The 24,408-nt window shown below is 42.9% G+C and overlaps 1 protein-coding gene across 6 annotated transcripts in view; it reads right to left on the reverse strand.

Annotated features, from left to right (window-relative positions):
- BACH2 (BTB domain and CNC homolog 2) overlaps positions 1-24,408 on the reverse strand; it is a 188,173-nt gene that overhangs the window by 141,751 nt on the left and 22,014 nt on the right. For all 6 annotated transcript variants that reach the window (XM_048296920.1, XM_048296923.1, XM_048296917.1 and 3 more), the window contains exon 2: positions 2,892-2,978. The gene's annotated coding sequence lies outside the window, so the exon portion shown is untranslated. The remainder of the gene's footprint in view (positions 1-2,891; positions 2,979-24,408) is intronic.

A 24,408-nucleotide genomic window follows, 5' to 3' on the forward strand; every position in this document is an offset into this window, starting at 1 on the left:
ATGGGGTCTGGTGTCGCCCAAAGATCCCAGAGCAGGAACTTCGGATGCCGGACATGTAAGCGTGGTGCTGCAAGCCTCAGTGAATTCAGCTGCTTGAGGACCCCAAAAAAAAGGCTCAAGAAAAGGCAAAACCAACTATACCCTGTTGGAAATAAATGGTTTAAAGACACTCAGAACAGGAAAACTGCCTGCTGTAGGATTTGGGCTTGTAAATGGGGAGATTTACAGGGTTTCCAGAGGGGAAAGGGGGCGTGGGGGGGTGTGGCAGGGGGCCGTACGTGATGTCAGCTTCCCACCCTGACCGGGGAGCCTCTGCATCCTTCCTGCAAATGCCTGCCCAGCGCCCGCAGCGGGTATTAAGCACTTAGCTTGGCAATGTAATGACACACTGCAACAATCTGTAATGCGAGGCAGTCAGCAAAGCCCTGGCTCGAAAAGCTCTTTCTCCTAACCATTAACCATATGTTTGGCTCCGCCGCCGCCCAAGCGAGCGGGTGTTCCAGCGCACCATCTGGTTTCTATCCACACAAGCAACTGCAAAGCACAGAGTATTTCCCTCTGGAGCTGTGTCTTCCTCCGTGGCCCCCGATCCCCAGCCGGCTCCCCACTCCTCTGCTCCCCATCTTCCTCCTTCGTGCCTTTCCAGCGGCAACTTTGCCTCCCTGTCCCACTGATGGCTCGAGGCGGTGGAGACCACAGCCACCCCACCACAGGTTCACCAGAAGAGCAGGGATGCTGCGTTGTTCTGCCCTCCGTGAGCTGCACATGTGTACACAGACGGACTGCATCCCTCATCACCAATGTCTGGGGTATCACATTAAAAAATAAGTGTGTTCTTGAGTGGTCCAGGAGCTGCTGCAGTGACCATCACATCTCGCTCACGCACACATGCGCACAGGGAATGTTCAGTTTGGATTACATCAACTCCATGCCGACATTGCAAAAGGACCTCAGGAATGTACCTAACAACAGGAGGACCATTAGCAGTGTTATCTCCTGCTCTCATGTAGGGCTTTCTATGCACATTAGGTGTTGGTCCCCTGTCCCACCAAAATAAGAAGGCTCTGGGGAGAAAAAAAAGAAGTAAAAAAAGAAAAGGAGAAAGAGGAATGGAATGAGAGTGCGCTGAAGAAAAAGGAATGAAAATATTTACTTTTCCTGTGATAACTAAACAAGCTCTTTCTGAAATGATAAAAAAAGCTTTCAAGTGTTATATTTTAGAAGGCCTTGTACCATATGTTTGCTTTATGATTTTGTGAATTCTAATTACTATTTATGTTTTTAAAGCACTTCCATCATTCCGTTTGTTTCTGAAGTACCTATGGGACATCAGCAGTAATTTTCCCCTCAGGTTGGCCAATTTAAGATTAATCATGACCCATTACAAGTAAGTATTCAGGGATGCAAGCAATAGGATATTCAGCAAATCCAGCACTTGCTCCTTTAAAATAAGTTTATACTCCGCAATGACTCACACATACAGTGTTTATCCAAGTTACCAGTGCTACGAGGGAAAAAAAAAAGCCCATTACATTTGCAAATACATACAAATCACAGCTGTAAGCACCCGACTGCTTACACCAAGACTTGTTTCTATGACTGGATATTGATTTTTTTAATAATGTGTCATTATACCAATGTTGATACAGCAACTAGCTTCCTGGAGTATGCAATTTAATACTAAAAAGAAGCTGGCTTTAGGAAATATCAAATCCACACCCCCTCACATCCTTTTTGGTCATGACTACAGCAATGCAAAGCCACAACTGCTTTTTTCTCCACCTTGCACCTAATGAAGAAAATGCGCTTGCCAGTTAGAAACAGCTCAGTCTAAGGCAATGAGCTTCACTGATCTGTTTCTCAGTAAAATACTGCAGAACCTCTTCAACCGTTGCTGGAAACCAAGAGTCTGTGTTGGAAAAGATGCATATTTTTCAAACTTGCTCCATATGAGAAATCAGTGAACGAAAAAGCACACTGTAGGCCCTTATCCTAGAATCAAACAGGCGTGGGGAAAACCATATGCTTGTGAAAAGCCTGATGACTTCACTAGGATTGCCTAAGACGCTTGAGGATAGGATCTGCTCCCAATTACAAATGTGGAGTGCAATTAGCACTGTAAACTCCCCCTGCCTTCATTTTGCACTCCCCTTCAGTGAGGGAAATAAATAAAATGATTTAAACCATAAGAGATGCATTTTAGCTAGCAATTTACTTTTCCTACAAAAAGAGGATGTAAATATGTTAAAGTCCATTATTTTAAGATAATATGTTGCAAACATTAGTAGTATGCTCAAACATCACGCACCAGGTTTCCTACAACCATGCAATGAGAAATTGTCTTCATTCACACAGAAAACAACCAGCAGTAGTTCTCTAAAGGTCTATGTCTGGGTCTTTCAGCAGATAATGATCTGCTCTGATCCAGAAATCCTTTTAGAGGGGGAATTCAAGGGAAATATTCATAGATTCAGAGTTCTGCAGTCTGAAGGGACAGCTAATCATCTGACCTTCTTCCATGAAACAGGCATGGAGCTTCCCCACCTACATCGACGCAGCTGTAATGGGTTGAAGGAGATAATCTCCTAGGCTTAAAAACAAACCCATGAAAAAAACCCCAACAAAACAAAAAAACCCAGTCTCAGATTCACCAGCCTGACATAAAGAAGGAAGCTACTGCAGCCCCAGCATCACTCCCCTATTCACCAACCACCAGCACTATGGGAACACCCACACCCTCTCATCTAGTCTGAATGAATTAACAGCCAGCTACTGGGTCTTGTTATACCTTGTCACCTTCCTCTACTCCTCGGCCTCTGACAAAGGGCCACCGGCAGCCTGAAACCCAGCCAGTTTTTAAAGCAGAATAAAAAGTGGTGTCACATTATTACCTGAATCCACCGAGTCCTCCTGCCAACAACGATGTTTATGCAATCACATTTTTCTGTTTTTAAAAACTTCTCTCTTGCCTCATTGCTCTGTGTGAAAAACAACACAAAAGAGAAAACTGATTAACTGCAAGCCATTATCTATTATTTGCATTACAGCAGTTTCGCAGTAGATATTCAGGTCTTTTGTTTTCTGCCTCATCTCATAAAAACATTAAACAAGAAAAAGTGCTTCCCCAAAATCGCTCATTGATCAAATAGAAGCAACAGACGCCAGTTTGAAAAGGCAGATGAGATACCACAGCCCATCACTTGTAGAGCTACACAGGAGAACACAGCTCTCCTATGCCCACATCCTCTGCCCTCCTCCCAGGGCATCCTGCCTGGCAGCACCAGGACCAATGCCAAGCAGACAGTGCCACCAAAAGCAGAAATACGGAGGGAGAGAAAGCTAATTAAATTTCTTTCAGTGTCAACAGCAAATACATACCACTAATAACCACAGCAGTGATGTAAAAATAATACTCGCAAAATTGCATTGATGGTAGATTACTTAATCATAAAGTTTCCCCGTACTCTGTACCTACAACATTATTTAAGTAGTGATTCCACTTAAAATTCTCAGAAGGGTCTTTTAGTGTCTGTGTTTACTCTTTGCTTCCCATATTAGTAGCTTTAAGCTTTAGTGTCAAATTCTCCTGCCAATACACTTCATAGAAGACATTTCTACATTTAAATAAGGAAGAAAAAAGCCTATACCATAGAAATCCAACTGAAGACACAGCCTCAACCCCCCACCCCCAACCTCCCTGAATAGCCAGAAGACACATCATAAGTAAAGGAAACTGGATTTTCAGTACTGGAAATGCCATTAGTGTCAGTATTTCATTGCTTTCTTTGAAAGCAAACAAAACAAACCCCTTTACTTAAAGAGATGCAACTCAACCATGTGCACATGATCCCTTGCCTACTTTCACAAGGGCATACACAATGAAAGACACACAGCACAGGGTGGGGAATATGGCTGCGATAGCCTTCCTGCGTTTCAGGGCTCAGGCATTTGGCACACTCTGTCCATTGTTGACATGGATGACTGACAGAAAGTTTTGTCACAAGATTTTGGTCATGGTCATGTCTGATTGAGACATTCCCAAAAAAGTGGCTGGAAAGACCAAATTCTGGCAATCTCTGGAACAGAGTTTAAACCTGGTTTTAGCCTGATGCCACATAAAGCAAAGAACACAGTCTAGTCCAGGGCGGAGGAGAAAAGAGGCGACCTTTGCCTCTGGCATCTGCTGCCAACCACAGGGCAGGGCCAACTCTCAAGCAAGGAGGGTCTCCTGATCCAGGTGACCTCTCTCCTGCAGCCTGGAGTCACATATGCTCAAAACAGAGCAGCCAAGATCTGGGCCAGGGGACGGCATGGAAAAACATGTCAAAACAAGAAATTTCACTTAATGGGAACAGAAAATTGGAGGTAGGATGGGGAGAGAGCAAGAATTAGGGTGAGACAGGGAGGGCTGCATGGTGGCTGTGCAGCTGCAGCACTGCCAAAGAATCACATTCAAGATTCTATGATGCCAGTGGATGCTGCCATTTATTTTCTTCCTGCAAAAATCTTTGGTGTACCACAGGTATGTTGCAAGAGAGAACATGGATGAGTTCAAGCACTCATCCCTCAAAAGGGAGGCAAATGTGGCAGGTGAGTGCTGCCTGCTGTGGCTGCCATCACTCTTGGCACATGGGATATACCTGAGCTGAGCATCAGGGCTTCAGGATAAGAGTGCATGACAACTCTAACAGCTGTTGGCAGCAAGGATGGCAGCCACCCTGATACTCCCTGCCACCCTCTCAGCATCCAGGCACATGAGCTGTGCCTTGGAGAGCTGCCACGCAGCTCCAGTGAACCACTACACCAGTTATTTAAACTCAGTATCCCTCAAGTGGCCATTAACAGTGAATTCCTAACCAACCTGAAACCCTGGCTTCTCTCAACTAAAAGTAATGAACAGTCACAGCAGAAGGGAACTTTATTTCCAGTGCACAAAGTACTATACAGTACAGAGACATCTCAGCAGCAAGGCTGTAAGATCCTCAGGATGCTTTGTCCTCTTGTTTTAAGTCTCTTCCTGTAAAGAGAAGTGGCACTTCCCAAATCATTTGTCAAATCCTGAAGCCTGACACTGGTAAACAGAGTAAGATCGTGAAGAAATTACAAACTTCTTCAGTAGGATTTGAGTACTGTGCCATAAATAAAAATTTGGGCCAAACAGAGGACAGCAGGGAAAAAACAAGATGCTGAATAGAGAGTTTGCCCAGGGCTTGCAGCTACTGCTGGCAGTAGGCAGGCAACTTGCAGGAAGAGAAGAGTGTGATATACTCAAAAACTGTCTATGCATTTACAAGATCTGCAGAAATCCATTTTATATCAGAGCACCACTCTGAACTTAGAGAATCATAGAGTGCTTTGGGTTGGAAGGGACCCTAAAGATCAGCTGTAATGTTGCAATGTATTTGTGTATGAAAATAAAATTAACAGTAAATAGCTGAAACTGCCTTGGATATTAAGCTACCTTAGACATTCATAGCATATAACGGAACACAGGTCTACAGTCAACCAAATGCACAGCACAGGAAGACAGACCTTAAAGGTAAATAATTCAGGACTTGAATTCTTTAAGGTAAATAATTCAGGGCTCTAATGAATTCACTGACTGTAAATAGGGAGTTCCACTGTGAGGAACCCTCCAAACTGCCCTACATCCAATCCTCGGGAGTGCAGAGCAGAAAACCATCAGCAGAAATATGTCTCAAACATCCTTGGCTATGCCAGCAAGGACTTTAACACAAAAGGAGTCTTGGACAGGAAAAGATAGCTTCACAGACTGCTTCCAGTACTCCATACTGTGACCATGAGCTGCTGAAAAGGACATGCAGTTTCAGAAACACTACTTGGGCAAACAGTGAGGTGGCTGTGAAGCAAGGAAGCTGACCCATGTTGCATCCAACAGAAGCATTGGAAAAACCCTTCAAGGATAGCCAACTCAGCAGGTTGGTCTAGCGGTGCTAAAACCACACAAGACTATGGGTGAAGCTGTCAGCTCTTTGTTAAATATGACAGCCCATAGATGGAAAGAAACCAGACTACCCCTCGAGTCCTCCTCACTTCACTATCTCTCTTCTCTATCCTCTTCGATTGACTATTGCCAAGTGCTTTTATCAACACCTGGGAATTCCTGTGCATCCGTCAACACGCATTTCAGCCAGCCAAATCCCATCAACAAACCACAGAATAAATCCTCATAAATTCTTAAACTACCAGCAAGTGTCAGTCTTCCCAGCTTGCACCCTCTAGTTCCAAGGAGGTGTTTTACAAGCAGCAACTACTCCTGACCAAGCAAGGAAACTGTATCAAGTCAAGATGCAGCAAATTGTCAGTTATACAGTGTTGTTGCTGCAAAAAACCCAAACAAACCTACAAGGATTTTTATGCTGTCTCATACTCTAAAAGCAGTATTTAACAACACTAAAGTTGCCTCAGACCCTCTTACGAGACCTACATGAAACCAAACAGTGGAATGAAATCCCGCCTTTTGCCGCCAGACAAGGGCACGTCAGCAGCAATAGCCAAGGCGCTCTGAGGAGCCTGGAAACACTGTATGGGAACATGCCCGCGAATCAGCAGCCGAAAACACAACTGCTGTTCTCGCTCCGTGCCCAGCGGAGATAGAGATCTCATTGCCAGCAGAGATCTGGGTCACCACCAGGAAGCTGGAGTTATCCCAGCACCATCATCTTTTAGGTAATGTTCCCAAAAGGGGAAACAAGTATGTGGCAAGGTTTCATTTGACAAGATGCTGGTTATAAACAAAAACAACAACTGGGGGTTTCCTTGCTCCCTGGTGATATCATCCAAATGGAACAAAACCCCAACGAATATCGCCTGGTGTCTTGTATCCAAAGTGCTTTGCAGAAGGAGTTTTCTGCAAATGCAAGGTTCAGATTGCAGTTTCTCAAGAGCTGGCAAATGCACCTCGACTGCCAAAGTCTGCCTCCTCCTAAACACCAGGCTAAAATGTATTCATTTGCCTATCTTGTACTTCAAAACTGGGGAAGAAAAACACCAGAAAGACAACATTCTAAACATATGATGTTTATGAAAAACAAACATTCTGAGTCTCCACACAATCAAGTAGCTGACACTTATCCAGGTGCAGGACTGAAAACCAGATCAGCTTTCTAATCCCTGCTAACCAAAACTTTTGCAACCTTCCTGTATGCCGTTTCCTTGTTTACATCTCATGGTACGGGAGTTCAACTTTTGGAGAAACATGAATGGTAAACCTAGAAAGTGAAATGTGATATTATTTACAGAATAGGAGAGCATGCTGTTCACAAGAATTCTAGGCGCACACATCCCAACCCTGTTCCTCAGTTCAACACCCACTCCTGAAATCCTGTACCAACCAGATTAGCCAATGTGCACATGCCTGCACTCTTGTGGAAACAATAGTCTCTTTCAGTCCATACAATCTTCTGAAGAACCAGGCAAAAACGTCATGGGAGAAGTTAGGAAATATCTGCAGAAAACAGCACACAAGATGAAAGGCAGAACAAGCCTTTTAACTTGCACAAAGTACATAACATGGAGGATAAGCACAGAACTTGGTTACCTAGCCCCTCTTCCAAAGGGCTATTTTCTTCTCCCCCCCAGGATGGAAAAGGGGATTGTTGAAACAACTTTAAAAAGAAAAAAACCACTGGGACAGTGGAACAGCTCCCTTACAAACAGACCATTGCAAGCAAAATTCAGCTCCAGGAGCTGTGGCAGACCTGGGAGAAAATACACACTGCCCTTAAGTGCCAGGATCTCTGGCAGACACCAGGGATCCTGGCTGGCATGATGAGCCCTCCTGCCCCCAGTGCACAGCACTCCTTCCTCCATTCTCCTCTCAAACACTGTTGTTGCAGAAGGCACAGAACTACTTTTTAATTAATCCAGCACAAAGTTGGAGCTGCCTCAGGGTTAAGCTAAACATTTTCTGTCTTTAACCACTACGGCAGAACCAACTACAGTTAAAAACACTTCACCATAAGGCTAGGGAATTGAGGACAGAAAAGGAGCTGCAACAGAGTCACCCCTGACCTCTCAAAATTTTGCCTCCAGAGCATGCAAAAATAAGAAACTGAATTTTTAATCATCTGGGAAATGGAGCAGGGAGACACTCTTGGTAAAATTATTGTTGTGAATATCACATAAAAGGCCTTATGGAGTTTTACCATCCACCTTCTGTTCCAAACTGTAGGCCTCCAAATAACCTATCAGAAAAAATCCAACTACCCACACTATCAGGAAAGCACTAAGCACTCACAGACATTTAAAAAGACATACAGTTCTACAAATCCTTGTTTCTCCTCTCCTGCAGGAAACACATGCTCCCGTAACAAAGCAGGTATTCTCTGCATGTACTCACGCTGCCTATTTTTTTTTTTAATCATCTGGTATGCATCTTTCTAGGCATGCTTATGTTAGAGGAAATGCTAGCATTAGGTCTGCAAAAGAACATTGACTACCTGTTCTGCATGAACACTGTGAAGGCTAATCTCTGCCTTGTGCTGAGCAGTCCATACAACCACTGGCATCTTACCACACGTGTGCTTCCCCTCAACTCGTGCTCACTCTCCGCAGGATTTTACTACACAGTTCATCAGTACAGTATTTTTTCAAACTGTAGGAGCAAGTCAAAGCATATTTTGATGTGTCTGATTGCACAGAGACCATATGAAAACATGTAAATCGGTCACAGAAGAATACAAGTTACTTTTTCATTTCACAGCTCCAAGAGTCAGAAAGGGTGAGTAGGACCCTGATATATACCAGATGTTTTAAAGTAAGGAAAAACTGGTGTGGACACATTTGTCCATCATGAAAGCTTCCTGAAAGTTACCAACTGGCCTTACTACAGGGAGCAGGCTTGTTCTGCCTGTGGAAGATTACAAGCCTAATGCAATGGGAGTATTCACAGCCTTCATGCACATGTATAATCCTACTCTCTTTTCCTGAAAATAAATTTAACAAGTCCATCACTGTGATGTGAAAAAGGCCTCAAAACAGAATCATTTTGTTACCTACACAAAAAAGTTGGGGCTGGAGCATATCCATGGTTTTGCCAAGCACCACACTTAACCCAAGAAATCAAAGAGCAAATTTTTTTCATTTGTTTCTAGCAAGTATTGAGTCAGTTTCCTTTAGAAAATTTTCTTCTGAATTTGTGTTTGGATATTAAAAAAAGCAAATTAAAAAGGCTTTCACCTCAGCCACAACCCTCACTGCACTCTACAAATACATATGGAGACTTCACATCCTGAAAAGACAAGTTTCACCTTGTCGTTAAAAGATTGGAGGTTGTTTTCTTTTCTATTTCAATAAAAGGGAAACTTCATCATTAAAACAAAAGGAAAAGAGGAAGAAAAAAAAAAAGGCAGCCCTGCAGAAAAGCATCATTTCAGAGTAACAGGAATATGCATCTATCACTTAAATTGGCCCCTTGGGTAAAGCCCATTGCAGAGATCAAAAGTCTTTCCACAGACTTGGGAGAAAGCCTGGAGAGTTCAAAATACTGATGAGAGTGGACATCACTGTTCTTGACTGCAAGGTGTAGGGGTGCATGAAGGCAAAACTCCCACAACGGCCATAACACTTCCCAGTACGAGAAACCCCAGGGACTTTGGGTACCACAAAAGCACACACTCTCGAGAGCTTTCAGACAGCACAGTGATACAACTCACTGATGACATAGGGAGGCTGATAACATTTTTTGTTGGTGACTCTGCAGCTCCTATTTCCACAGCCCATGCTAGTTCAAAGAACATCACAGGACACACACGGCGGAAAAAGGAGTATCTCAGGCCAGGGTCAGATAAATACACACCAAAGTGAAGCAAGATGACAGCTGGGATTGCTAAGGAGTACATTCAGTGCAGGTAGCTCAGTCTGAAAGCTGCAGGCTGTGCCCTGGGTAGCAGGAGCACCAGGCAAGAGGCCACAAACTGGTGCTGTTGACCCCTTGTACAACAGAAGGCACAGGGACCAGTGGTGCCAGCCAGGTCACTGGCACTCAGAGACACAGCAGGAGCCAGTGAATCAGCAGGAAGACTCTAGACTATCTTGCACATAGACTGGAAGTGTAAGAAAGCCCAGGGTTTCCTTTGTTTCTGTGGGGCTCCTGTTTCTATGTTACTGCACCATGATTAAACTGCTTTAAAGATCCAGATGTCTGGGGAAACCTGGTGCTGAGTTAGTAAGGAAACCTCGTTGGACTGTGTGAGTGTGTTGTGTGTAGGGAGGCATGCAGGGCACTGGTCAGGTCACTGGAGCTGCCTGCTGCGAAGGGGCTTCAGTCCCAGCAGTGGTGGTGGGACTGTGCCTGCCACTGTGAACCCTGAATGATCCCACAGGAACATCTCTCGAGCCTCCCATATCCAACCTAAAGCAAGCTCTTCATGAACACTGCCTCAATTCTTTTTCTACATATTGTTTACTGTAATAAAAAGAGGTTTTGGATATTTACCTAGGGCTTGTGAGGTGACAGGATATTTTTCTCACAATACAGTTAAATAGCATTGATATCTGTTGTTTTCTTTTCATGTTCCCTTGTGAACATACACTCTCCCCTTCTTTCAGCCTGGCTCTGCCTGAGGTGTAAGCAGAATTGTCAGCTCCTCCAGCACTAGGAGGGAATCACTGCCTCAGGCTCACACTGAAATCATTCCTTTTCACACAGGACTGTGGAGATAATCCTTTGCCCAATAAATAGCCCACTTTCTTCCTTGTTGCTCCAGACAGATATGAATGAATGAATTGCACTTTTTCTGAACACCACCTTCTGCTTTTATTGAGTACTTCACTCACTGCCAGCTGCACCTCCTTGCCCTGTGAGGCATCAGTTAAGGTTGCTGGGTCTGATTTCCAAGTCCCCTGCTATAAGTCTCTTTGAGGGAAAAAAGGTTGGATGCTACTAGCCCTATGAGAAAACATGCATTTAGTCCATAACCAAGGCTCCTGAAACACAGCTGTTAAGCGCAAATCCCAGTTTCTGAAATTTTTTTTCTGCTGCCTCATTATCTTTACTACATGCCAGCAGAAACCAGAGTCCCTGTAGGCTGAGGGAGGAAGTCTTTATGCTTCCAGCTGCATCTAACTCTGGCTAGTCAACCAGATGCAAAATATTGCATCAACCTGATGTTTCACTTCAAAGTTTCAAAATTTTCCTCTTACAGCTGGGACTAGGTGCTTGTGGTTTCAGTTACCACTGGGGAAATGGAATCTCACAGCCAACACTTCAGATTACTTCCCAACACTGCTGGGCTGCCCTCAAAAGAAAAATGACCAGAAGATGTCAAACAGACACTTAGAAAAAAGTTAAGTGCAACTAATTGAAATAAAGATTGAAGCTCCCTGTAAATCATCATTTTTATCTTAAGAGTCGGACAGGATCCCTAAAAAGTAGCCCTGGCCAAGAAGTTCTGACCACTAAACCAAAGCCTGCAGGTGCTGACTTCATGCCATAATTGTCTTCCAGCCAGACTCATCCAGTTAAGCAGACATCAATATTTTCATCAGAATCCATAGACTGAAACTCCATTTTTTCAGTATAGTCATGCACAGGAAAAAAAAAAAATTCAACTTGCCAATGAAGAACAAAAATACCAGATCAATGCACATACAGTCTTAGAATAAAACTCTAATCCCTCACTTGCTAAGAAATCTCTTTCAAAGAAATGTTTATGTTAAAATTTAGAGTTGTGTTCAACATTAATCCTAGGGAATTTTACCACAGAATGTACCAATTTTAAAAGGATTCTACAGCCTTAACAAATTCCTGGAACCCATAGACAGAAATTAAATAGGGGGAACCTACAGTGTTGGCTAGACATATTTCAATATTTGTTACCATAGAAACAAGTCAGTAGATTTAGGGTTTGGAGTTATCCTTGCTATAAAATATTAAACTTCTTACAGTTTTTGCATATGTATATTATGGCAAGAACACTGTCAATCCTGATAAAGCCCAAAGCATCTTAATTATTTAACAGGATTTTAGCTTTTTTTCCCCCCTTTTTATTAACAGAGTATCTTTTAATTTATTTTCTCCTTGATACACTGTATTTTAACATCTTCCAATAGGAAACACTTCTGGCTGACAGAATAATATACAGGAAATGAAGACATGTTTTTCCTCAATGTTGTGGATAAACGGTAGATACAAGGAACACACACATAATCTAATAAACAAGATTCAACAGTAATTATAAAAATTACACCAGTTAGCACTTGTGTTACCAGCTAAAAGTATATTAAATTTTATACTTCTTTAGAAACACAGTTCATACTTCAGATTTGGTGGTTTTGTTTTCAATCTTAGCAACGGAGAAATGCTCAAGTACAAAAGTGATTGAGATAACATCTCGATATTTCAACAGTATCAAATATTTCAGGCAGATACCTGAGAAACAAAACAAATGCATTGTCCTTTCATGCTTCGGAAGAGCATCAACAGTTGCGTTCAACACAGTGCAACCTGTGGGCAAAAGGATCAGCAATTGCAACAAAGAGGAAGGAAAGATGCTTCCTCCAGCAACACTCCTTTAAAAAGTAAGAAGAGCACTCTTGTTTAGACAACTTGAATGGTGGAGGGGACCGACAGCTCAGGATACCATCCAGGCAGGAGCTCAGCCAGGAGCAGTGGGGAAGGTCAACACTTGGGCAAGCCCAAGCCCACTGCCCCTGGGACTGGATGAATGCAAGTGATTTTGACCCTGATGATTTCGCAGGCAAAAAAGGCTCCACATTGCAACCCTAGCTTTTTGTTTGGATTCAAGAAAATCTGTTTACAGAAGGCTCAACACAATGAAAAAATGAAAAACTTCGGAGTAAAAGCCATAAACCACAGAGTTGTTTCAGTACTTTATTCCAGCACTGAAGTGGACAAGGAAAAACACCAACAAAAGCAAAGCAAACCAGAACAAAGACAAAAACTGAGCAAGACTGAAACACCCTCTTCTTCCAAGAATTAAACAATACTTTTTATGAAGTGTAAATATAAGCAGTGGAACTGCCATTTCCTAATGCTTCTGAGGTCAGTCTTCTAGCACAGCTTCTCAAATAGCCAATTAAATGTACACAGTTCTCACACTTGCATGCATGCTATCATTTTTAAAAACCCTGCAGCTCAAGCCTTTAAAAAAAATAATGGAAAAACTTATTCTTGAAGGCCTGCAAGGCAACCCTTTAACTAATGGAAAATCTTCAACACTTCAGAAGAGGAAAATGGTAAGATGGCTTAATTTTAAATGAGTAAGAATTTAAATGTCACTTCCTGCACGTGACATCGATTTGAATAACCTTGCATTTTTGTTTTCTTTGGTGCGGTTAACAGTGGAATCTTTGTAGAGTACATTTCTATGGCACTTACAGTTGCATGTTTATGTTCAGCAGCTCCTTTGCATAATTCTGAACACAAATAATCAGAAAGTGATTTTTCCTCTGTAAAGAAAGAGATTGATCTAAAAAGTAGCATGCTATAGGACTTTCAAAGAAGGAAAGGCTGAAGAAAAATTATCCCAAAACTGAAGGGAAAAATGCACAACTTCCTTTAACTGACAGCTGCAGTGAGGTACAATGAATTTATTTTATCTGAGCAGTTTTGTACACACACTGAAGGTAGAGCAACACTATGTACTCTAAAGGAGTTCACTCAAGTCCACAAAGGGCACCACTGTCAACCTGCAGTTGAGAAGTGGGAAGTTATTCACATGTCTGAGTAAGTCATGGAACAATAAGAGATGCTGGCAGGACACGTTGCCAAAAATAAGGCATTGCATGCATGCATTCAACTCCAGAGCTATAAACCCCCTTGTCACACTCTCTTGTAGGCTCTACAGGCCAGGTTTGTACCATAGGAAGCCCTACTCCACTGGACACAGGAGCCTCAGGTCTTCCCAACTCATGCTGCACATGTCAACACCTCAGCACGCCCCCTCATCCTTTCCATGAAGTGTTTTTAAGCCAGGGGCTGGTTGGGAGAATCACTTAAAAGACCTGATGTGACTTTTATAAAGTTTTCTGTAGAATTCATAGATATAAGTAAAATAAAGCAATCTACATAGATGCTGCAGGTGCATCTTGGAACAAAAGAGCTCTTATTCAGAGATCATAGAATGGCTGGGGTTGGAAGAAACCTTAAAGATCACCTAGTTCCAAGTCCCCTGCTATGGACACTTTTCACTAGACCAGGTTGCTCAAAGCCCTATCCAACCTGGCCTTGACTATTTCCAGGAATGGGGCATCCACAGCTTCTCTGGGCAACCTGCTCCAGTGCCTCACCACCCTCATAGGAAAGAATTTCTTCCCAATATCTAATCTAAACCCATCCTCTTTCAGTTTAAAGCCATTACCCCTTGTCCTACCTCCATTCAAGAAGGCCACTCAGCTGATAGATATCTCTACCTTGTTTTGTCAAAAATCCCCCCAAAAAAACCCCAAAAAACAAACAAGAAATGCATCCACACGGTGGTGGCCTTTAAGTCATTTGACAAACACCTCTCCAATTTAAGCAGCAGTTTGTGGTGCCACCAGGGGTGGCATGGGTTGCCCTCCTGTGGTGGCAGGACAGCACAGGACCAGTGCCTGGCCAGCCCATACCAGGGCTCCAAAAAGGGGCATTCCAGCAATGCATGATCCAAAAAAGGGGAGACAGCAAAACCTATGCCCTAGTGCTGTTGAGAGGCAGGAAGGTGTGCTCCGGTTCTGGAGAGCATGCTTCATTTGGTCTGCTCAAAATACATGTTTTAGAAAATAAACTGGGATGATAAACCAGGAGATTGCGCTTCTTGTAACTCAAGAAGAAAATAAATTTCACCCAAATAAAAATTCAGTATGTGAAAAAAATGCTCTATACAACATGCAATTTACCCAAAAGTAATTCATTTCTCTTTATACCAGGCAGGACAAAAGCCCATCTGGATTAAAAAAGAGAATGGACATGAGTTTCTCATCTCAGCAAGACATGGAAAAGAACACAAACATCTCATGTCTCTCCAGTCTTGACCCAATAACTAAGGGATGAAAATACCACAGGCTGTCAGGATGTTGTATTTGCCATTCGAGGTGGGGCAGGAGTACTGCTCCTTCGTCTGGAGCATCTTGTTCCTGGTCACCCAAACAAAGAGAGGAAATTGGGGTATATGGACAGGGATCTGAACTGGCACAGAAATACATGCATCTCTTCCAATATTGGAAGATTAACGTGTGAGAGACTTGATGAATGGGAAGGACTAAATATAGAACCAAAAAATAAGTGAAATGATTAATTCCTAGGAAAGGAAACTCATGATTTATAGAAGAAAAAATTTAGTAAGTCTTGGGAAACCAAAGGGAATAAGCAGCAAGTGAGCTGCAGGGTGGGACCATCTGGTGCATAGTGCCACGGCAGCACAGGGCACATACCCACAGCTTCAGTGCCCCTCTCGCCTTCTCCCAGACTCAGTGCCTGCAGAGCAGACAAAGCAGAAATAGGCAGTGTTTAGAGGTTAGTGGATGAAAATAACTGATTTTAAAAACAAGCTGAAATTGGTTTTAAATAATATCTTATAATCTGAAATGAAAACGGTCTCTTAATTAAATGTTTCCATGTGGTCTTGCAGTGGCCTGGTAGCTGTCACACATGTCCTTGCATTCTAAGCTTTCTAGAAATTTCTAAAAATAACTGGATGCTTGTTTAACACTGTTTTAATTTATTTTATGAAGAAATGGAAGGCATTTTTAGCATATTTATTTTTTATTTCTGGGTTATAACATCTCAACAGTAACCCATTCTTTTGATCCTGTGCTTCTTTGTTTTGCGACTATTAAGATAAACGAACTCTTTCACAGTCAGCATGCAACCAACAGGCATCCCAAAACAGCATAAACCTGAGGAATAATCCAGCACCTTAAAGGTTATTATGATCAGTCATTTGCTTGGTGTGTTCAATTCACTTGCTTTTGTGGGGAACAATAACACAAAGGAAGAAAACAGATATGCTGTGAAACTGTAAAAGCACTACATGTTTCAGCATGGCACCTGCTTGATTTTTTTTTTTAACTTAATGCCATTTTAAAATAACTTACAAAAATACTTTTTTCAGTTAAAAAAAAAAAGATACAGCCAATTACATCCTCTTTGGGTTATGCCCATGAATGAGCTACTCACTGCATTAGAAACAAGCACCTGGACCAACTCATGGGCATCCAGCAAAGTCCACTGGTTTCCTTTCAAAACACTCATTTACAAAAGACAGTGTCAAATCCCAGCCTGTGAGTGGCCTTGTTATTAAATACAAAATCTCAAGAGTGGAAGTGATGAGTGCAGGATGCAGAGGAGCTGCTCACCACAGTGGAGCCTGAGGCTCCAGCCCAGAACAGCTGCGCACAGGCAGGAGACCACTCCCCGCTCTGGAGAGGGTATTAAGACACCAAGGCAAATACTTTTCATACTTTTCTGAAGGTCCATTACAACATACTGTACCACAACCCCATTAAGAAACTATTCCGTGCTATCTCTGGGAGATCTTGCATTTCCTCACACCAGTCTTTGTGTGTACATCCCCTTTACACCAAATACTTTCTGTACAGGGCAAACAGCAGGACCTGGATTTGCACAGCCAGCCAGCCAGGAAAGAAGTGATCTGAGACTGTGGGGAAGCATCAGCACCTCTCAGTCCTAGCACAGTTGTCTTATTAAATAAAATACCCTAACACTGCAGCAGGGACCCTTCCTGTCACCCTTCATTTCATCTGGTCTACTAGCTCCCACACATCCTAGGAAGAAGTTTTCCATCCTTCACTTTCCAGAGGGAAAGGACACGCTCAGAAGAGCTGTCACTCTGTCACCAACAGATCCAAGGGGAATTCAAGCTTTTGTAAGTGGGCTGAGATAAAACTTATCACCATCTATGCAGGTTTCTTTGCTGGCCGCTCCCTTCTCACAGTCCCCTGCAACTTCCAAACTTTGCTCTGTCCCCTACATCCCTCAGGAGTTGTCTTTGGGATGAGGACACTCAGCAGTGTTTCAGAAGGACTCCAGCAGCTCCCCCGTGCCACTGAAGAAAGCACCACACAAACTTCAGAGTCAGGGACACATCACCTTGATGCATTTTTCTTGCTGAGGTCCAGTTTCTCTCATTAGCCTTTTGAAGGAGAACATTTTCATACAACAAGAATATGAAGATGATTCTCTACCCTTTTCCCTATACAAAGGCTAAGATCTAGGGGAATAGCACATGTCATTTGCTGTGGTGAAATTCTGCGTGAAGAGCAGTAATAAAATTTTTTGAGAACCTGATATATAAAAAAGAATCAAAATACAAACTTCAATTTTCAAAAAATGCACCATTCTCAGTTTAATGCTGTAGGCTACAACAGTCTGTTTTACAATCAGTAATGCAACACAGCCTCCCTATTAACTAAATAAATTCCCATCTTTGATTCAGTGGGAATCTGTTGTTCTAAACAAAATATATAAGGCAAGAAGGTTTATTTAAAATGCCAAGTATTTAAATGAAATTGACAAGAAAAATAGGAACAGGCATTGCACATTTCACAAAAGGGCAGCTATAACAATAATTTACGCTGAAGTGGCCAAAAGATGAAGCAATAGAAAATTGGAAGCAATTAACATGTAACATTCAAGAAATATTAAATACATACTGAAGACTCAATACAACATTCACACAAAAAGATGTAGTGATGAAAAGCAGATGCTTTGCATAATAAGCAATGAGATATTTCAAATGTGGCCATAAAAACAGAGGAGACTTGTAATGCCACACTGAGAAGAGCTGGCTGCAGGACTGCAGTGCTGATAACATAAGCAGGGAGGGATGGGGCACAAGCGCATCACCCTCCCCACCAGGAGAGGAGGTAACAGCCCTGCAGCCCTGCTCGTGTGTCAACAGCACCTGCTTGCTACCAGCCCAGCTGGTACTTATGGCTTTGGTAAGTCCTACTCCTCTGAAGAAACAGCTCTGGGTAAAACCAGGAGAACCACAACCTGTGCAACCAGGAGAATCACAGCACCTGATCCATGCCCACTCTTGCTGCCCTGGGAAGCCAACTTCACCCTCTAGGTCTGTCTTGACCCAAGTAGGTATCAACACTGGTGTCTCTTCTGGCACCTCCTGAGGTCACGCTCTCCAATGGCTTCCCTCAAAACAGGATATCACAGTGCAGTTTCCCTCTCTCCACAGACCAGGACCATCCTCTCAGGCTGCCAGCAGCTTTAAACATACAAATGCTTAGCCAGAGTTCAGACCTAACTCCGTGTCCACAAGTTTAGTTCGTCCAAGGCACAGAAGAGGGACCCAGGCATATGGGTGGATTTTATGTAGGCTCTAGAAACCATCTTTTACTTCAATGAGTACGAGACTTGCATGCAGCCAGGCAAACCAGCAGTTCTGTCTACATGCTCCACCCTTTTTTTCAGCCGACACAGAGAAGGGCATAGTAAGCACTCTAAGGGCATCGCTTGTCTAGAATCACAGTGGTGATCCTCTGTATCAGGAACCAACTCCACCTGCCATCCAAGCCCTACTTCTTGCTGCAACAAGCCCCCAGGCCTAAGTGAGCCCATTTACAACAGAATCGCACCTCACAGCTCCTCTCTGCCCCTATGCAGCTCCTTGCGCATTCTTCCAGGATCTCTGTGAGCTGGAGGTTCCCTGTTTCATGGGGAAAGTAAGGAGCCTGCCAACTGCTCCAAAAAAAAGACAGCAAGAAGCCTAATGATAATGAAGTGCCAGGGTTTTCTGTCACAAGTTTAGGTAGAACTTCAAGATGACAAAGGAATCATCCACCCATCACAGATGCAGATGCCAAGAGAGGCTTTTCCTTTGCTTTTCTGCTATGCTAATATTTCAAGAGGATGACATTATTTAATTTTTTTTTAAACTGAGCTGTCATGGTCTTTGAAGTACCACCACACTTACAGCATGGGGCCTGGCAAACTCAGATGAAAATGGCTAATGAATTTCAGATTTTTTGTTTTGTTGCTCTTGTGTTTGATGTTGAAACCTAAAAATGTTGGAATGCAATTGTTATTCTTGCACGATAAAGGCTGTTTCTATCACAGCCCTGAAATACTGCAGGGGTTACACACAAAATGCACAATTCTATTACCTTATCATATCAAGACCATGAAGTTGTTACCTGCAGAAAATCAATTCCTACACAGTAGTTATTACAGACCATTAATTTGTACAAGGAGAAGTGTGTTCTCCCTGGATTTATAAAATTTTCTTCTAATATTACAGCCTTTTGTCTGCTTGGGAGGGATGAGGAGCATTAAAAAAAACCACCACCAAAAAGTTAATGTGAGAAGCCAGCTGATTTTTAGTGTACAGATCTGAAGTCCTCTGGAAGGCAGGAATGCACTTGGGCATCCCTTTGTTCTGCAGAGTGTGGGAGCTCACTGTACCCCAGTTTCAGACACTGCTTTATCTGTTGGGGATTATCCAGACCAACTACATGGAGTTAAATCCCCAAGGAGGCTGAAGGGAATAGGCAGGAAGGAGAACCAGTCATGGCAGGGGGGTGAAAGCCACCAGGACCCTTCAGCAGATGATGGGGAAGCTACTGATGAGGAGAGCAAACAGCATGGGGTTGCATCCCTTCAACAGAGTTCCCCTATGCTTGGCACCGGTGAGGCCACAGCTTGAGTGCTGTGTCCAGTTCTGGGACCCTCACGACAAGACAGACACTGAGGTGCAAAAGCAGGTCCAGAGAAGGGTAACAAAGCTGATGAAGAGTCTAGAGTGCAAGTCCTATGAGGAGGAGCTGAGAGAGCTTGAATTGCTTAGCTTGGAGAAAAGGAGTCTGAGGGATGACCTTATCACTCTCCACAATGGCCTGAAAGGAGATTGCAGCCAGGTGGGGGTCAGTCTCTTCTCCCGGGCAACCAGTGACAGGATTAGAGGACATAGTCTTAAACTGTGCCAGGGGAGGTCTGGGTTACAGAGATTGAAGAAATTCTTCACAGAAAGGGCAATCGGATATTGGAATGGGCTGCCCAGGGAGGTGGTGAAGTCACCATCCCTGAAGGCATTTAAGGAAAGACTTGGACGCAGCACTTAGTACCATGGCTTGGTGGTGTTTGGTCACAGGCTGGACTCAGTCTCAGAGGTCTTTTCCAACCTAATTGGTTCTGTGAACACAGAGGCAACAAGGACTAACAGGAATGGCACAGAGCTCACAAGAAAGAAACATGCTCAGCTGAGCAGGAAGAGCCAGGTGAACATTTTCTCTCCCAATTCTGCTACATAAGGTTAACTTGTCATGAATTAGGTTTTGACTTAGTCAAGCAGAACCCAAGCATGGTTTTCCAGGTAAACACCAAATTTGTGCAGGATCATGACAAGTGATGAGGCTTTCCTGACCTTGTAGGTTTTCTGGGGGAGGCCTGGGGCAGGGTGATGGAGTCTGAAGACAGCAACCCTCAGCCCACGGAAGGTGCAGGGACCTGCACACACCCATGCCAGAACCTGAGCTCACCCAGCAAGCCCAGCACATGCAGGTCCCAGGTACAGTTCATTTTGCATAAGCTGATTAAATCCAACAGGTTTGTGCTCGTAAGCACCAAAACACTGTGGGTATTTTGCCTCTGCCTGTCTCACTCTGCTTGCTTTAAAGAGCAGGCTGTGTATGTCCCAGCAGGGCCAACCAGCCTCAAGCAGCTCCGGTATCCCTGTGGCCACTAGTGGCCTTCCCTTCACCCCCATGCACCCACGCAGGGACTCTCCTGACCCTGTCCTCACCGGCTGATGCTCCTCCCTCTCCAGGAGCACCCTGGTGCCTTTCTGTCCCCATCTCCATCAGAGCAGTCATACGTCACACCACCCTGCTTAGTGCTTCTCCTCTCCAAAGCTGGCTGTAAGGAGTAAATAATCCTCTCTAAGCCCCGGGGAAGGCAGGTAGTGTCCATTTTACACATATAGAAACAGAGGAAGGGGTGAAGAGGTTCAGCCTGTTTCTATCAGTAGATCCCTGAAGATCAAACACGCCACTGGTAAGCGTTTTAACTTAAGCTCTTAGGCAACACAGGGTAACCTAACAAACAAACCTAACAAGCAGGTACTGAATGTTTATGATCTGTTTGTTTACGTGACACACAAAAAATTTACTCTGGGCAATTTCTCTGGGTATGTTCATTGTTCTGTAAGCTTGTGTGTGCATGTTTGTGGCTGTATCCTCTCCTCTAATCTTCAAGCTAATTTCAGCCAAAGAATTGACTGGAGGCAACAGGAACAATCTATGAGCTTCCTCCAGAAACATTTGAGTGGACTGCACGAGCCGTACTTCCCATTCTTCCAGCCTAACTGCTATACGAGAAAAGCAGGAGGACAAATGAAAGCTGAAGAAACCACAAGGTAGTCACTTGCAAACCTCTCCAGCACAAGCAGTTGCTAGTCCACTGCCAGCATCGCACTGGACATCCCACGGATTACCCACCCTCTGGGTTTCTCACGTGCGTGGTTATTATGTAAGGTCATATGATCTGACACATGTGTTCCTCGAAGTGATGGGCTTCCTGGACTCCATCCAGAGGATCAGTGAGGATTCTATGGTCACCAAGAGCTTTGAGAGAACTCTGCTGTTCAGTCAGTTGTACCCTGCTTGGACAGTTAAAGGGGATGCCTCTACTTTTCTAGGAGGTCCAAGACCTCAGTGGAATTAATTAACGTGGTAGAACTCCACACCCACATTACACGTTACAGAATTATTTCCAGTACCAATGCTGGTAGATATTACACAGATGGAATATAAAAGTTGCTTTAGAAAGACAAAAGCCTCTTACAACCACTTCATAATGTTAAGATTTTCAATTCTCTGCAATAAATGCTATCTGCTAACAACATTTAAAGTGGGCGGCAATCCTGGTTCCAGCATACTTAAGGCTTTGCATCAGAACAAAACTATCATAAATTGGTTAAAAACCACAGTGATACGCAGTTGACACCCGTGTATGTTACACTGGTTCCCAAGAACAAATGGTATGTGTATACCTCAGTATGCTCCATTTGTTATTGCTGTTAAGAATAATGCAAAGTACTTAAAATCTAAAGCAAAGTATAATGCAGTTGGAAAAAATATGCAAACTTCTCTTGTGCACATAATACAATTCCTCTACATTCTCTATGAAATCAATATTGTTTACTAAAGCATTCTTTGTATAGATAGCAGACGATCAACAAGAGATCAAACAGTGGTATATAAATGAAAGAATAGTTTAAACTATGTTCTCTCCAGTCCATTCCCCCGTTATGTCCTTATTGTAATACACATGCTGGAAAATTAAAAGAAACATTATTTATAATTATCATACATGAACATAAAAATGCCAACTGAAACACAAAGTATTAAGCTGACAGCAGTGGTCTCTGCATAACAGTAATTCCTTTGGATATTCAAGTAACTGCAGTAACAGGAAATCAGCTAACAAAACCACCATGGTCGGGAGCCACTGTCCTAAATGGCATTAAATACTACGAATGTGAAAGAGTGGTACATCATATAAATCTTTCCTCTGTTTTTACAAAGAATGAAGTGCCGTCTGACTCCTCACCTGGAGCTTCACAATACAGTTATTCTGACTGACAAACTCATCTGATTTCCAATCCAAAGTTTGCTTTATCTCCGTCTGAGGAACTGAACAGATGCTTCTACCACGAAAAATGACATCCAGCCTGCTGCTGACACTTTGCTAGTAATCCCAAAAGCAAGAACTAGGGACCCACTGCAGTTTAAAAAAAAAGATGTTTTTCTGCTGAAACCCAAGTATTGGTTCTGACAAAGTCCTACATGCAATCATCCCCCCCGCTCAAGGAAGAGAAGCTCTGCAGGCTTTACCCAGCCCATACCCCACAGAGCAGCCGAGCAGCTGCTTACCTGCTGGTGCATGGAATCTGCTCGGGGAAGGGTTCCCTGTTCTTACCTGCCTGCCAAGAGTTGGCAGAACATCACTTGCTTCTTTCAGTACTGGAGAACAGCCCCTCAGCAGAAGGTGCAAATAAACCCTAAACCCTCTTCATTATTTGTTTTTCTTTTGTAAAACACACTCCAGCAGGTGATGCTGCCACTAAATTTCTCAGCATTTGAATTATCTGAAAACACATTAGCAAAATAAATGAAGGTGAAATGGAATTTCAAATACCAGTTTCCCTGGTCTTTATTCTGCCACAGAGGAAAATTTCACTAGGGAAAAATACGTCAGTTTTGGAACTAAACATTTGGACTAAGGCTTGGAAATAAACTTGGACATGAAAAAAAAAATCTTTTCATTTAGGAAGGGAATTGATTATTAGCTTGTATAACCCCAAATTCTCTGGGTAACCAAGACATTCAAGACAGAGCATAGACAAAAACCAGTTACCTACATGGATTAAAAAAAAAAAAAAAACACAGGCAGGAAAAAGAAGCTTTTAGGAAGACCATATTAAATGCATATAAACCCCTTTTTCTCAAAGCCTAACACTAATTTTCCCTGCATTTATTTTCCCACACTTAGCAGCTAATTTCCCTAACACCCCTGAAAATACCAGCACTAATTCTAGGCATTATTAATGATCACAGGCTACATCTCCTAACTGCAATAATTCTAGGCTGAACTTCATGTACTAAACATTGCATTCCACAGACTGATGAGCCAGCTCTCAGATAAACATGCTTGGGTTAAGTATCAAGTATTAACACCCTATGGCAATCTGAGTCCATGCACAGTGACTCAGTGCAATTATTCCGAGTGTAACAATAAGTGGGCAGTCATGCGGATTTGCAACTTATTGGTTTAAGCATGAAATTAAACAAGCAAGAAAAATTAATGAAAACTATTCAATTTTAGACCAGACTGGGGACAAAATATGAGTAACTATTATAAACATGACATAATCTCATTTAAGGAGACTGTGTAACACATAGGTTTTACAAATAGTTACAGACATTAATCTTGTTAAGTTTATTTCCAGAGTTTTATTCAGTAACAGGATTGATTGGTTGAAGAAACACAGGCTCAGACAAAAAACTAGCTGAAAGCTCTATTTTTGTCAGAGTGATGGATTCTTTTCTTAAGTAACTTGTTTTGTTGTCTTTTGTTCCAGGACTATAAACATTATTAGCAGTTCTCCAACTGGCAAGAGAGGCTGAGATGTTTTGTCTTCACCATTCTGGATTGCTTTTTGTTCTCTTACACAATCCAAGAGCTGGAAAGAGGCAACAATTTTGATTTCCCTTCCCTGTAAGATCACCTTTCTTTTGCTCACAACTGGGTCTTTCCACTGAAGCAGTGAGGATAGAACTGCTCCATGGCTCACCCTTGCACTGGGAAGAGAAGGGTTGCAGATCCTGATAAGCAGAACTGTTGCAACCTATGAGCTTACATATCTGACAACCAACATTACCATCCAGTTCCCTGTTGTTAATTTGCTTCCT

This window comes from Corvus hawaiiensis, chromosome 3 (assembly GCF_020740725.1).
Source record: "Corvus hawaiiensis isolate bCorHaw1 chromosome 3, bCorHaw1.pri.cur, whole genome shotgun sequence".
Lineage (NCBI taxonomy): Eukaryota > Metazoa > Chordata > Aves > Passeriformes > Corvidae > Corvus > Corvus hawaiiensis.